Raw genomic sequence first — 13,359 nt, forward strand, 5'->3', positions numbered from 1 at the left:
AGTTTGTAGCAAATTTGTAGAAGTACCGGTAACACGATCTGAAATGGATTTTTTTTTTCCCTAAAAAATCCATACCCATCCGAGTACGCCTCATTGCGTCTCTCGAGGCCCTTGAAGTTGCCAGCATGCAATAGGTTTTGCCTTTCAGATTTAAGCAAAGCGTAACTTCTCTACTGGTTGCCTAACACTGGTTTCGGCCTGCAACAATATTAATCTTATGGACCCAAAACAGCCACGAAAATGTTGAATAGAACAATAACGACAAGGTTTTTGAAAATTTGAATGAAAACTGGACAATCTACACAAAATTTGGAATCGATCAGGGAAAAGGACCGGTTTTTCTAGCGCTTGTAGTTTTTCGAGATCTCATTGTCGAAAGGATTGGAGACAAACATAAACCTAGCATTTTTAATATATAGATATCTGAACCTGCGCTATTTACACAGCACACAGTTCTAATATGAGTGTGAATTTCCTTTCCAGTTCTCACTGCATCTGTGCAAGTCCCTTTATGGACACGAGTAAAAGAAAAGGAAGACTCTCAAAGAGAAAAATGAAATGAAATCTTTAAGTTTTACGTCCCACGGTTATGCCGGTTAGGCTAAAGGAGACGGCGATAATGAGAAATGAGTGAGATAGTGGAATGAAGAAAGTGGGAGGAAACGGGAGAACCCAGAGAAAACTCACGAGCACGGTGTTTGTCCACCACAAAGTCCACACGGCGCGAGCTTGGATCGAACCAGGGACCCCAAGCACCGGAGGTGAACGCTCTACCACTGAGCCACCGCGCCCCCCGACTCTCAAAGAGACTGGATAGCTATAGACAAACAAAAATGTAGTATTTTAATATATATAATGTTGGGAGGAGTTTGTGGCAAACTTGGATAAGTGATAGATGATACTAAATGCATTTTTTTCCCCTTATAATTCCATATCCAGTACGCCTTATTGTGGGTCCACAAGCTTTCGAAATTGCCAGCATGCAATAGGTTTTTATCATTCAGATTAAACCAAAGCGCCTGAAATGTCCATCAACCCAATGTACGTAGCTGCTCTACTGGTTGCCTTTCTCAAGGGTATCAACCTAGTCGCAATAATAAAATGATAAGGCCAAAACGACGCTTAAAATGTGGAATAAAAAAATAAAGACAAGTTTTTTTTTTTTTTTTTTAAATTTGAATGAGAACTGGCAAATCTACGCAAAATTTGGAATCTACACAACGACCGGTTTCTAGCACTTGTGGTTTTCGAGATCTCATTGTCGAAAAGATTGGCCACAAACATAAACTTTTCTAGCATTTTAATATTCAGGGTGCCCTAAAAGTAGGTATACAGTCCCATACTGATCAACTCATTGCTTTTTATATAATTTCTCATTGTTATCCATCAGGTAGACTTAGTTTCTTTATTCTTTGTTCTTAATGCCTTTTTACTTACATCTTAAGCTCGGAACAGCCGAAGCAAATAAACCTATAGGGTCTAAGCTAGAATGTTATACATGATCAATGCAGGGGTGTATACCTACTTTTGGGCCATTCTGTATAGATGATAGAATAATTTAATGCCTTTGCCAAGTGAAAATGGATCATAGGCTTTGAAAGTATATCAATATAGAATTTATTTTAATTTTACCAAACTGTATATGAATTGTTCAATTCCAAAATGTCTCTTCTTCTTCTCCTTTTTTTGAATGTGTGTATCTTTTAATAGTTTTAAGATGTAAGAAAAAAATGATATTCCGCAAAATGTAACATGGATAAGAGACGAAGACCATGTTATCTTAATCAATTGTTTTCAACGAAACCTCAGATTGATGTGTGGAATGGTTAAATGGAATTATTCCAAATAAGAAAAAGTGATTTAACTTAATTTCTCCACTCGATCTTTCACTGGTCATACTGTGAATTTCAATTTACGCGTCAAGTCTTGAGTTAAAATTTATAGTTTTCTTTTTACACCTTGAACAGTTCTTAGGACGTAGATTAGCTTTAGTTTGTAGTATGTCATGCAATGAAAATTGGACTGGAAGGCAAAAGTAATTGTCACTCACCTTACCCAGTTTTATGATTACAAGTAGACAATGGTTTATGCAACTTATCGAATTTATTGACATTTTCGTACGAATTAGCTGTACAATAACTTAGAATCTTGCCAAAGAACAGGACCAGTGATAGAATAGAAACAAATGAAAGATGCACTAAATATTAAGATTTGTACCTTGTAATACGATTTTTCAGCACAAGCAAGGTTGGGGTTGAACAAACCTTGATTTTTTTAAACCAAAACTGATCTCCGGAAGTTAATTATGATTATTATATATTTTCCTAGCACCTTATGGAAAGGTTATTCAGATTGATTTATCGGTCATGCTACTAACATTCTAATTCGGAACTAAACCACTTTCAGATTTCTACTCCAAATTGGATTCCTCAAAGCGTCTGTGAAATCAGTTTTTGAAAACAGTAATACTTCTGGATTTCTGTAGTTACGAATTTAGCCTCACAGAGGTTTCTTGTTAGTCAGCTCTGGTCTTCCGATAAGCCGAAGGCTGATCCATAGTACAGTTTCCGCGTGTTAATGAAAATAATATTTTGCCAACACAAATATATTTATGAATTTGATTCTAACACATAGGAATATTTTTCATGTTGAATGATTTTTTGGGTCAAAATTGAACATTGACGTGACTTGCCTCCTGGATTGAGGTAAGGGACTATGTCTACAGCTATGTTGTTAATGTAATAAAAAGGTGAGACACGTGATAGCAGATTGCCTCCTTGATAGATACAGGGTATAGTGAAGTGCAAGAGTGCCAGAAGAAAATTTTCTAGGAAGGGGACATCGTGCAGTCATAGACAAGAACATCTGGTGGAATGAGAAAAGGTGTCATTCCGGGTCCCAGTGTTGGAAATATACATTTTCATGTGCCCGGGAAGCCCTCCTTCCCCCCTTCGGGCGCCCATGACTCTATTTGGATAATAGTGTCTATGAGCACAAGTTTTATACTATCACTACACAATACAGGGTGGCCCAAAGGTAGGTATACAGACCACCATCAATCAAGTATGACATTTTAATTTATTAATATAGTGAATTTATTTACTTTGGTTTGTTCTGAGCTTAAGGTATAAGTGAAAATAAATTAAGAACAAATACGGAAGAAACTAAATCAATACCTGTATGGATAACAATAAGTAAATGATATAAAATGTCATGACCGATAAGTACAGAACTGTATACCTACTTTTGAGCCGCACTGTATATCTTTATGTCACAGAACAGTAATTGTAATCAGTCATAAATTCTATGCTTTTCTAATTTTCTTTATTTTAATATTAATGATATAATGTGAAACTAGGAGTTCGTTTCTACATTCTCTCACATTATATAACACTACAATCTCTTCTGAAAGTAAGGATATATTAAGTAAAATATAATTTTTATTTCAGGAATTGATTGATGTCCGAAGGTTGACTAATGTTGACGGATGGAACACGGCAGATACAGTGAACTTTATCTTAACCACTCATCTTTCAAAAAATAAGTAATTTTCATCATAGTTGTGCTCGGTGCTCTAGAATAATCATAAACATACAAACAACAATAATAGAATAAGTACTGTCCTTCATTCAGTGTTGTAGGCTCAAAAGTTTTTTCTTTTAGTTTTGTGTTTTCTTCAACCAATACACAATACCGTAAATAAATGGGCGGTTTGTGTGCTAGTCTATTGTGATTTATTCAATTTATTCAATATTCAATACAGTGTTTCGTTCAATTAAGTGTCGCTAGAGCAGTTTGTAGTGATTTTACGAATCACGGCCAAATTTAATCACGATGTAATGGGTCAAATGTTAGGGATTGACGTCGTTATGGGGGCGATATGCAAACCGGAATTGGTAGAAATTAATCATTTCTTTTTTTTTCTTTTCTTTCTTTTTTCTTTTTTTTTTTTTTTTTAATGTTCATCACTATAGAGTGAAAGCAGTAATAGATAACGAGAAGCGGTTTTCTGCAATAAAACGTCCCAAGAATATATTACATCTCCATTCTAATCTCTCTCTACTAAGACCGGAAGTGATAGAAATCTACCACCACTTCCGGTTTCATTATTAATTGAGGAAGTATCACGTCATACAAACGAAATTCCTGAACGTGATGTAATACACGTGACGCTGTTCATTGTTTTATTTCTCGCTTCTTGTGTGTGCGTCCCATATGTATCAAAGCATTGCACTGAAAGTTAACGACAAGGTTGAACTCAGTATAAACGTGTCAGAATTACAGAAAAGGTAAGTTTAAATGTTCTTTTTATATAAAGAATCTATGATCGAGAGGGCTTGTAAATCTCGTCGTTTAGAACATAAAAGATGTCGCTGAGCGCAAATAGTGTTTCGTTAAATCTTTCTGAATTGTCTGTGTTCAAAAACCACTCTTTTTTTTCTTTTTTTTAAGGAAGAGAAGACGAGTAAACATGAAATTATAGTTAAAATACTAAAGATATAATACATTGATTATGAAATGTCACTTCGAACTATTTTGTTTCATTACATTCTTATTAAGTATTGGATTGAAATGGTGAAAGATAAATAAGGAGTATTGGTATAAATTTGTTTTAAAAATGGAAAAATGAACTGGATCCGAGCAGCATTTACCTAAACCTGAATTATGACATGAACATTTGTGTGAAATTAATCTATTTTGTTCTTATCGTAAAAATGAAGGTCCACTTCATCGACTGTGAATTCCAATTCTCCATCACCTGTTCTGCTGTTCTCGTTAGGTAGAGAGATTTTGTTGTTATTCCTAATGTTAAAGCTATAAGATATTAGAATAAGAATGTCCGAAATCGTAGAAACATAATTATTTATTTCTTGTATATGTGATATTCGTAATCCTGATATTTTTTGTCTATCCCTCATTTCCAAATATTTAATTTCCAGTATCTTCCTGAGCCACAGCAGAAAGAAATTAGGTATAACCACTTTTTTCGCAAAATACTATATCGAAAATGAATTTTTCAAAAACGAAAAGCGAAATTTTTCGAAAAACGAAAAATTTTTCGAAAAAACGAAATATGAAAAATCGAGAAAAGAATTTTCCGAAAATCGGAAAACCGATTTTTCGAAAAAGGTCATCCCTAAAATAAATTGACATCTCACCCTTTTTTTATTTGCCAATCTTTGCTTAGTGGCATTACTAATTAGGACAAGTAAGTGAGTTAGATCTTGCCTTCAGGCAGTGGCGGTTTTTGAGGAAAGTCACATCACTTCTTAAAAAAAATATCTCGATAAGGTAAGGGAAGGAAAGCTTGTATGAAAGAATTAGTACTTTTGATAAGTTTCAGGGGTGACCAACCCCATCAAGAATTTGGGTGTAATCTCCCAAATTTATCATTTTACCCTTAAATGTGCCATTCTTCCCCCAGAGTTACCACTCTTTGCCAAAGTTACTATTTTGAATCCTACATTTTCCATTCTTTCCCTCTAAATGTATGATTCTTCCCTAAATTTACTATTTTCCAGTTTCGTTGTAAAATTTTCAATGAAAAATTAGGTTCCCATCAAATAATCTTGAGTACAACCTGCGCCCTAAAACTTATTTGTGAGCCACCCCAAATTAGCTTTCTTTCCTTAGCTCCTAACAATAAAAATTCGACTTTCACTGATATAATTTCCTTCAAGAACCACCACTGTCAGGTAGAACACTCGTACAGTTAAGAATAAGGTTACGTTACGCATATGGTTAGCTTTCTAGTTTTCAATTCGATAATCAGCTTTAATCACCAATGAGAGAGCATGTGATTCGAATAAGCTACCACATTAAACCAGATATGGCAATTTTTAATTGGGTCTCGCTCGGAATCAAACTAACTCTCCAAAATGACATTCGGACTTACTAATCTTAGGTTCACATAGGACTGTACACTGACCGGTATTTTACCAGCACAGCCACAAAATGTTGCTATTGTGAATAGGGCAAGTACAGACCTCTTACCGGTCATATATAATTTATATACAACTGGTATTTTAATTTTTATAAAATATTGACAGTAAAACATTCACGGAAAATTTAGTTAATTTAACTTATTGCTATTCCTGATTGTAACTTTTTTTTTTTTTTTTGGTTAGCTTCAACTACATATTTCAAGGTTTAAAACAGGCGCCTTATTTAGTGTAATTCAGAGGTGGGAATTTACCCCTCCCCAAGTTTAAGATTCACATATACAATTTTAATCAATACAGGGTAAGGCAGAAGTCCAACATCATCCTTGTATTTTTGAAACGGTTTAAGAAAAGATAATGAAACTTTGGATTTGGGTAAGTGGAGTGTAGGCGCACCAGATGGTGCAATTTGACATCATGGCAGCAATCTTGAGATCGGTCATTTAAATTCAGGTCAATATTTCAGAGACAGATGACACATAATTTTAGGCTAAAATTTCACCAGAAATACGAATCTTAAGTTTTTGTACCTATTCTGATACTCTAATCAGTAAAGAAACTTTGTGAAGTAAACAGTGCGTGTGAGATCCTTCAAGATATGCTCTTTGTGTCCCCTGTTGTGTATTATACATAATGCAAGACAGTTTTCCCAGCCTTGATGCACATTTAATAACCTTTCAGTCGTCACAGAATCAAAAAGCATGCCTACTTCGTTGTTCACGGTGTCGGAGATGAGTGATTTTTTCTTGATAAACAAGTGCTTTGAGATGGCCCAGAGATAAAAGTCTCATGGTGTCAGGTCAGACGAACGGGGTGTCCACTCAATTGGCTCTCGACGATCAATCCAATGGCCCCAGAACTGTGCATCCAATCACTCTTTGACACATAATACGTAGTGAGGAGGAGCACTATCTTGTTGGGAAAAGGTAGGGAAGTCACCTTCTGGGTTCAGCGTGATAGGAACATCTGTTTCTGCAGCATGTCAAGGTATCTGTCCCCATTGATGAAGAAAGGCCCGATGATACGAGGATTCCATATCTCACACCATACCACCATCTTTTCCACACTAATTGCCCTCGATTCATCTGTCCATACTGGGTTTGTGTCTGACCAATAAGTGATTCTATTTATTGACCTCATCGTTCACACGGAACAGAGCCTCATCACTAAACAACACACTAACAGGAAACGTGTTTACACTTCGTCCAAACCCATTCTGCAAATTGCATTCTTCTACCTGGGTCATCCTCCGTTAGGTATTGCTGCAGTTAGAGTTTGTATGGATGGATATTGTATTGTATTGGAGTTTGTATGGATACTTCTTTGTGTGCAACACACGGAGTATTGACCTCTGACTTACACTTGAAACTGCAGCTAAATGTCTAGTACTTGTTTTCACCACATTGTTGTTGTATCATATGTTGCAGTTTTCTGGCGTCCACTGCGTTGTTTGTCGTGTACAGATTAAAAACTTTAAATTTCTGCAAAATACGCTACACTAAGGTATGTGCAATGTTGTTCCTCTCTAGATGCCGGACATTGATATCATCTCATCAGTGATGGCTCTGACACTGCGTTCTCTACTGATGAGAACAATGTTAATCCTTTCTTGACGGGTGAGAGCCATGTTACACCATCTGAAAAGACAAATCAAAACTCATTACATGTTCACATCACAAAATTTCATTACTGATTAATGTATCAGAATAGATGAAAATTGCTTGAGATTAGCATTTCTGGTGAAATTTTAACCTAAAATCAAGTGTCGCATGTTCCCATCTGAAATATTGAACCTGAATTCAAAATGGCGGATTTCAAGATTGTCGACATGATGCCAAATAGCACCATCTGGTGAGACCCCACTCCAATCCACACCAAAGTTTCCTCATCTTTCGCCAAGCCGTTTCAAAAATACAAGGATGGTCCTGGAGTTTTGCCTCGCCCTAGTATAGTAAATAACCTGACGTACTAGGTAAATAGACAGAAAATAATAAGGACATTAAATTACTTGATATATATTTGTCAGTGAAATAATACATTAAGTGTAATAAAATTTTGAATACATAGCAAGGACGCTACAGAAATTTTCCAAGGGAGGAAAAAGACCAATATACAAGCACAGTCACGAATACACATACTCTCACACTTTGATGCACGTGCACATATTTCATATAAATATATTAAATACTGTAGTATGTGAGTGAAAATAAGTTCGTTTCATATGTATTTCGAAGAACTGAACATCCTTCGAAAATCTAGAGGGGAGACAACTGGACCCCTTGCCTCCTGCTGTTGGTGGCCTTTATACTGAGTAATGTTTCTAATTTCTCTCGCTGTGTATTTATAACGTAAAAGGTCTGCAGTTTGTACGTTTATATAACTAAGGCTACTGATTTTTCAAAATCCATTTACACACTGCATTATGATATTACATTTTATTGTTGTACGTAACAAATTAAACTTTTACACACCTTAAAAATTATACATGTAGTTTTCACGAGATGGATCTTTTGTTATTTATTATTTACTAGCAGCGTTCACCCCGCTTCGCTGCGGTCACCCCGGAACGCAATAAACTTTGTTACTTAGATAATTTTTACTTTTTCGCTTTCAAGTGATATGATAAAAACCATAGAAGATTGCAGTAAATGTTAACATTATATCGCCTGTCATTTATGTTAACCCGCCCCGCTTCGCTGCGGTCACCCCGGAACGCAATAAACTTTGTTAGATAATTTTTACTTTTTCGCTTTCAAGTGATATGATAAAAACCATAGTAGATTGCAGTAAATGTTAACATTATATCGCCTGTCATTTATGTTAACCGCCGAGTGACACGGTCATGCGGGTTGCATATAAATACGTTTATTTTTATACCTATGATGAACTAACAAAGGATTTGTACGTTATGGACACTTGAATGGTCAATTATCTCAAGACACTGGTAATTAAAAATTAAAGTGATATGATAAAAACCATCTAGGGTCCAAATCCTAATAACCCCCCAAAAATGAAAGAAATTGGTTCAGCCGTATTAGCGTGATGAGGGAACAAAGGATTTGTACGTTCTCTTTTATATATATAGATTATTCGTTACTATGACAACTAAACTCACATCGACAAATCACTATCATAACAAAATATCATCGCATTACAACGGAAAAGAAATCAGTTCTATTTCTCTTTTTCATATTCTTCTTCTTCCTTTCTTGAACAGCTTGTGCATAATTTAAAAGTACATTTTGCCCATAAATACAAATAAAGATGTTAAAAATACAAGTATCGTTGTATATTTACAGGATGGGTGAGACTCAATTGGGCCTCTATGTTGGATTAAGGTTTTACCTAGGTGCAGAAGCTTAGCGTATAGGTCTGTTCGACCTTTAACTTGTGAATAGATATTATTTTTATTGAGAAATGTAGTGTAATAAGTTGCAATGGTTATATAAGTGGTTAGGTTAGGTTACAAAAACGGAAAATCACACTCCTAAGTCATCGATTTTCAACATGGTCTACCTGAGCCAAGTGCGCCGATTTCCCTGTAACTTGGGAATAATCAACAATGTCTAATTGAATCTGTTCCACCCATAAGGTCTGAAGTGAAGACGCAATTTGTGAAGGAGTGCCAGTAATTATGCTTTAGATTTCGAAACTTTAGGCTCACAATAGCTCAGGCTGCATATTCTCAATAAGCTCGCGCTAACTCGATCGTCCGTTTAATAGCCCTTGGGCTTGCGTTCACTTAGGGCTTAGATTTACTATTGCCAATAAGGCTTACACTCGTTATGGTTGCACATACTAAACATATTGAAACTCGAGCTCACTTGAGCTTGAGCTATAGCTCACTATCAACTTACAGGGCTCGCGAGAACCGAGTCCCCGAGTTTGGACATTTCTATATTAAACTAGATCCATGTCTCATGTAGCTCAATAACGACGCTAGAGGGAATCAAGGAGGCAAACGTCCCCGTTGGCTAAGCGATGGTTGCCATGAAATTATTCGGGGAACATAATTTTGCATTGAAAATTGTAGAATACTGGAGAGTGGTACCAGGGGCGGATCCAGGACGGACTTCTGAGGGGGGCGGTGGGTTGTAATACTGCTATTTAGAGCTACCTTTAGGAGCTCCAAACTCTCGGATGTTTATATATATATATATATATATATATATATATATATATATATATATATATATATATAAATAAGAAAGTTTCCTCTTATGGGGGTGTGGGATGATCGGGGCCATTGCCCCTGGATCCGCCTTTGAATGCTACATTAGGAGAAATGTACGTTTGGAGAACAGAGTGGTAAAATTTTGAAGGCAGATTAATAAACTTGGGAGAAGAATCGTAAGCCCAATTTGGGAGGAAGAATGGTAAAATTGAGGACTTACGCCCAAGATCTTGAGGCCACGGGCATCCCTGGGTTAAGCCTGCCCCCTAGACTATTGTAATGTAGGTCAAGAGCAGTATAAATTTTATTAAGTTTAATTATTAAATCGAATTGTAATATGATTTCAGCGTATTCTTGTTAATTAGAACTTGGATAATTCGAACAGGTTATTCCCCTTGAACAGTTGTAAAAATCGTGGGTAAATCGAATTTTTTTGAACCTTCCGTTTGGAGTATTCCAAGTAATTACAGTACTTTTTTTTTTTTTTTTTTGACAGGCTGCAAACAGAAGATTGCAGTTTTAAACTGGTTATCAGTTACCCAGAAACAGACGAAGGGAACAATGACACCAAACATAAACCTTTTTATAATGATAAAGAAGAGAAAAATGAGATAGGCGATAGAGTAAAGAACGAACATTTCCAAATATAACTCATCTGAAGTTTCCAGTGGCTGAAGATTTAAGGTGATTCTTGAATGTCAACCAATTTTATACCAAAGTAAAACATTTCATGCAATAAATAAATTTGATTTTATGTACAGCGTAAAAACAGTTAAATCAGAAGAAACGAAATCCTTTCACTGAGATAAGATTATTAAGGTTGTTAATCGTGTATACGTAATTTTGTGTTTTAATTCAGTATGTGATACTGTTCTGAAACTTTTTTTTTGTTGTTGTTGTTGTTGCTGTACGTGTGGGTTAATTTGTATGTGAATAAGTATCATTCATTTGCGATATTGAATCGAAAATAATATGCTGCTAATCTACTGCGTATAGGTCTAATTTTTTTTCATGTATTGTAGATTTGTTCGCTTGATCTTAGGTATTTAAAATTGAAGACCTGGATTGAAAAACATTATAATATTTTATGTTTTTGTTTGCAAGTGTTTTCTTATGGTTTGTCTTATAAATTATGTTTCTTGCTCTAGGTTCCAACTACGTGAAACAATAATATCAACGTGAAAAATATATGTATGTAGAATTGGGATGTCTTTTCTCAATTCAGACTCTCAATTTGAAAGGTTTTGCATTGCAGCAAAGTGATTCTCTGAACGCAAAAACGCTCTAAAAACCCTCAACTGAATTGAATAACATCCGAAGTGTTTTACCTTGGGGTGTTATTCTAATCAGCTATAATCATTTTGTATTAAAAAATAAGATTTTGAGTTGGACTTAGACTATGTAATATTATGCAAGTGGATAGTCCTTGGAACATAGATGCTGACGAATAAAGAAACTGAAAATTCGAGAGAAAAAAAAAAGAAAAAGTAGACGGGATGCTTCTCAGCTCAGGTTCTCAACTAATATTTTTGAATATTTTGATTTATTTTTTCATGTACCCTCGGACTTCAAATTAAACAGTTGTCCCGTATTCACAGTTTTCTTTTGCATTTTCATTTTGTAGTAATGTTTTACTGGGAAATTATTAATTTATTCCGAAATAAGCTTTTGCTGCTTTATTTTAAAGGTGCCTCAGTTGAAAAATAATATCCTCTTATTTGTATGACTGCTATACAGAGACACGTACATAGAAACATCGAACACAGTTTAGCTATACAGCGATAGGTTTAACCCCAGGCTGAGATTTATGTAGGCTATTTGGAGGCGCAGGCCTAATAATATTGCGTGGCCACTATTGACTGAAACTAATACAATTCGGTGAAAGAACATTATTATTATTATTATTATCATTATTACTATTATTATTATTATTATTATTATTATTAATAATAATAATAATAATAATAATAATAATAATAATAATAATAATAATAATAATAATAATAATAATAATAATGGTGGTTTTGTTTTACAAACTGCATCATAGCTTTTTTAAAAAGTGAAAGAGGTAAAGATTAATAGATAGATAGGGAGATAGAAAGAGAGGGAGAGAGAAAGAGAGAGGCAAAAGAAATATCATTGAATTGTGTAATTCTAGAATGAACACAGGTACGAATCCTGAGAAAGATGTGGAGGTTGCAAGATTTTTTAATGTAACTATACAATAAAAAATCACATTTTGACATTTAAATTAAAGAGAAGTGTTTAACAACTAATTAATCAAAAGAAACTTACCTCGAAAGTGTTTTGAGTTCGTGTATTTTCAAGTCATATCAACTATTTAAGGTAAAATATCAGTCACCTGGTCATCTTTCCAAAGTCATGTTTCATTCATAGTGGAGGCCCTCTCAGATTGGAGTCCCCGGGCTGAAGTCCCCTGAAGCCTCCCTTAAATCAGAGCCTATCTTGTCTGACCGCGGCCCCTTGCACGTTTAAGGTTGCTAGTAAGAAAAAAATGGTTGTTTCAATATATGCATACTATCTGGACTGAGTTAATAGATAAAATAAATATATAAATAAAACACGTAATTCAGTTATTATTATTATTATTATTATTATTATTATTATTATTATTATTATTATTATTAAATATTTCCTTGCTTCACATTCTCGTAGAAATGTTTGAAATGAATCCAAACTTAATTTTACAAAAAATAAAATTTAATTAAACTTATATTTATCTGGAATGACTGGAACTGGAACTGGACAAAAATTAAAATCACTATTAATTCATTCGGAATCGATTCGAGAAAAATAAGTCACTGGAACAGTTTTTATGTAACACACACCTTCGATAGAAAAGAACGATCAACAGAGTATCTCTCTCTTTTTTTTAAATTTCTTTTTTAAAAGAAAAAGTTTTGAAAAAATAAACGTAAGGAAGTAGAAGAAGAAAACAAAGAAGAAAAAAAAGCGAACGGTGGTTCCGAATGTCGTCGAGCTTATCCGTGAGAAAGTTCCCGGACAGTATTCCCATGATTTGGTCGACTCACTAGCCACCTGCTCTGCTCAACATAAGGTCTTCCCCTCTCCCCGCTCCCCCCGGAGCAGTACTCCCCCTCCAACATATACATCAAAACACACCAACATAGTACACGTTATCCCCACCATCCATCCGCAAACACAACAGTACCTCTACTATGTCAAACCACAGCACATTCCGTTGTTTCAAAACAACAGCTC

The 13,359-nt window shown here is 35.0% G+C and overlaps 2 long non-coding RNA genes across 3 annotated transcripts in view; one reads left to right on the forward strand and one right to left on the reverse strand.

Annotated features, from left to right (window-relative positions):
• The window catches only part of LOC145669309 (uncharacterized), a 68,764-nt gene extending 57,970 nt beyond the window's left edge, over nucleotides 1-10,794 (forward strand). Inside the window, exon 2 of the long non-coding RNA XR_014128187.1 lies at nucleotides 10,613-10,794. This is a non-coding gene — a long non-coding RNA (uncharacterized LOC145669309). The remainder of the gene's footprint in view (nucleotides 1-10,612) is intronic.
• LOC145669310 (uncharacterized) overlaps nucleotides 1-13,359 on the reverse strand; it is a 34,960-nt gene that overhangs the window by 1,758 nt on the left and 19,843 nt on the right. Inside the window, exons 1-2 of one of the 2 annotated variants that reach the window (XR_014128189.1) lie at nucleotides 13,310-13,354; nucleotides 12,412-12,617 (exon numbers count right to left, since the gene is read on the reverse strand). This is a non-coding gene — a long non-coding RNA (uncharacterized LOC145669310). Of the gene's footprint in view, nucleotides 1-12,411; nucleotides 12,618-13,309; nucleotides 13,355-13,359 lie in introns of those variants that run through there. The other variant, XR_014128188.1, reaches the window with a different exon arrangement.

This window comes from Thermobia domestica, chromosome 13 (genome assembly GCF_964235325.1).
Source record: "Thermobia domestica chromosome 13, izTheDome1.hap1.1, whole genome shotgun sequence".
Lineage (NCBI taxonomy): Eukaryota > Metazoa > Arthropoda > Insecta > Zygentoma > Lepismatidae > Thermobia > Thermobia domestica.